This window comes from Symphalangus syndactylus, chromosome 4, assembly GCF_028878055.3.
Source record: "Symphalangus syndactylus isolate Jambi chromosome 4, NHGRI_mSymSyn1-v2.1_pri, whole genome shotgun sequence".
Classification (NCBI taxonomy): domain Eukaryota; kingdom Metazoa; phylum Chordata; class Mammalia; order Primates; family Hylobatidae; genus Symphalangus; species Symphalangus syndactylus.
The window spans coordinates 161,328,425-161,331,206 of NC_072426.2; the positions used below are offsets into that span (position 1 = coordinate 161,328,425).

Sequence of the window (2,782 nt, forward strand, 5' to 3'; positions counted from 1 at the left end):
AGTCTCGCTCTGTCGCCCAGGCTGGAGTGCAGTGGCGCAATCACGGCTCACTGCAAGCTACGCCTCCCGGGTTCACGCCATTCTCCTGCCTCAGCCTCTCCGAGTAGCTGGGACTACAGGCGCCCGCCACCACGCCCGGCTAATTTTTTTTGTATTTTTAGTAGAGACGGGGTTTCACCGTGGTCTCCATCTCCTGACCTCGTGATCCGCCTGCCTCGGCCTCCCAAAGTGCTGGGATTACAGGCGTGAGCCACCGCGCCCGGCCTAGAATTTTCTTATTTTAAGAAAATGTGGAATGCTTCACGAATTTGAGTGTCATCCTCGCACAGAGGCCATGCTAATCTCCGTATAGTTCCAATTTTAGTTTATGTGCTGCTGAAGCGATCATGGTTTCCGTTTTTTTCTGACAAGATTCTGCATAAGCATCTTCTATAGAGAAGCCTCCTGCAGGTATTGACGGATTCTTGCATTTTCTTTGTTTTTCTCCAGTTCCTACTCATTCATGAGAGGTTTCACCTTTGACTACTGACGGTTAACTGTAATCCATGTGGTTAAAGTTCGTTCCATGAAGTTAGTGGCGTACCGCCTCTCAGTCTTACAGAGGCTAATAACAGGTACTTGCAGATTGTTACCTGTGGCTTTCCACTTTAAGGAGATAAATCCTTCTTCAAAGGAAATCCGACACATGGCACACACACAGGTAGTTGAAATTCTCATCCAGCCCTTTGTTTACCCAGCATCTATTTGATGCCCGTCTCCATATATATGCACAGAACTGTTAGAATGCAATGTGTGGAGAAAAATAAAATACCCACAAACACACACACACACATGGTCCCCTCCTCTTGGGTCGGTTTTTCTACACTGCAGGTTGCTATGTCAGTTGAATTAATCATGACTAGTACTAAAAAAAAAAATAAGAAATTTGGGCCGGGAGTGGTGGCTCGCACCTATAATCTCAGCACTTTGGGATGCTGAGGCAGGCGGGTCATTTGAGGTCAGGAGTTTGAAACCAGCCTGGCCACCATGGTGAAATCCTGTCTCTACTAAAAAACATTAAAAAATTAGTCGGGCATGGTGGCACGTGCCTGTAATCCCAGCTACTCAGGAGGCTGAAGCAGGAGAATCTTTTGAGCGGGAGGTGGAGGTGGCAGTGAGCTGAGATTGCGCCACTGCACTCAGCCCAGGCAACAGAGTGAGACTCCATCTCAAGAAAACAACAACAACAACAAAAAACAACAAAAAAAGATTCAGGGCACTTTTTCTGCAGCAAAGCTAAGAGTGCTTCATCAGCTGCATGTCCCACGTCATGTAAAACTGTGTTTCTTCCAGTGGGTTGTGGTCAATAGTATGAAAAGCACTGACATAAGGGAGTTACAGTCTAATACAAGAGACAAATGGCAACACTAAGGCATTGAAGGAGAGATAGGAAGAACTATCAGCTCATGTATCAGAGGAGGGATTTAATTATCCAAGGAGATTTGGAAATGCTTCCCGGAGGAAGCTCAAGTTGAAAAGGCAGTAAACGGGGTAGATGCCCTTCACCCTGAGGTATCTTCCATTAATCCCTGCAGCTCACTTCTAAAGGTAATCATGGTTGGGCAAATAGATGAACAAAACCTTGCTTTCTTCTTCAGAATGATTGGTGGTTTAAAAGGAAAACTATTACCAAGTACAGAACAAATAAATTCTTTGTTTCTTCTTTTTTTTTTCTTTTTCCTTTCTTTTAATTTTTTTCTTTGTTTCTTCTTATTATCTAGAAGTGCCTTTGGTCTTGTCCTTTCAAAATCTTGAGGGTTTTGCAAAGGTTAGCATTTTACATGGAGGTTCCCATGGCTCTATAGTAGATCTTCTTATATCATATGCGAATTTATATATAGGGTAGAGGGGCCACAAGGGCAGTATTTTTATATGTAGACTATCTGGAAGGTTTGTATTTATAAAGCCAAACCCCAAAATAGGTTTTCTTAAACTTTTGAGTTTGTTTAGAGTTGTTACATAATTCTAGCAAATTTTACCACTCAAAGACCCTTATGCTTGGTCTCATTTACAAAGCTGGACCATTTTATATAGTCAGGATATAGTTATCAATTAATGTAGTCAATATTTTTAATACTTTAATTGTCTAACTTGAAAAATATCCTCCCCCAGCACGAAATTCTTCTTCTTTTTTTTTTTTTTAATTTGAGAAGGAGTTTTGCTCTTGTTGCCCAGGCTGGAGTGCAATGATGTGATCTCAGCTCATTGCAACCTCTGCCTCCTGGGTTCAAGCGATTCTCCTGCCTCACCCTCCTGAGGAGCTGGGATTACAGGCACTCACCACCACGCCCAGCTAATTTATGTATTTTTAGTAGACACAGGGTTTTACCATGTTGGCCAGGCTGGTCTCAAACTCCTGACCTCAGGTGACCCACCCGCCTCAATCTCCCAAATTGCTGGGATTACAGACATGAGCCACCGAACTCGGACCAAAATTCTTATATGATAAATCAAACTTATAAAAATAGTGAACCTGATATTCTGAAACATCACAATGCTTTGTATATATTTAAACCTCAACTTAGAATTACAAATCTAAATCAATGACTCAATTGTATGTTTTATATTGGAGTTACTTGGCTATTTCCATAGCCAAGTTCTCCTAAATATCACAAACAAAACTAAATAGATTTTTACATATCCAAAAGTATGAAGAGTCTGGTTATGGTACTTCTTTCAGTTAAAAAGCACTAGCCTTCCAGGGGGAATCGCTGTCATTGGGTTGGACATTTCAGCTGGGCGT

At 42.1% G+C, this 2,782-nt stretch overlaps 1 pseudogene; it reads right to left on the reverse strand.

The window, feature by feature from the left end:
• Positions 1 to 284: 284 nt before the first annotated feature.
• Positions 285 to 384, reverse strand: LOC129481397 (uncharacterized; annotated as a pseudogene).
• Between the last annotated feature and the right edge of the window lie 2,398 nt (positions 385 to 2,782).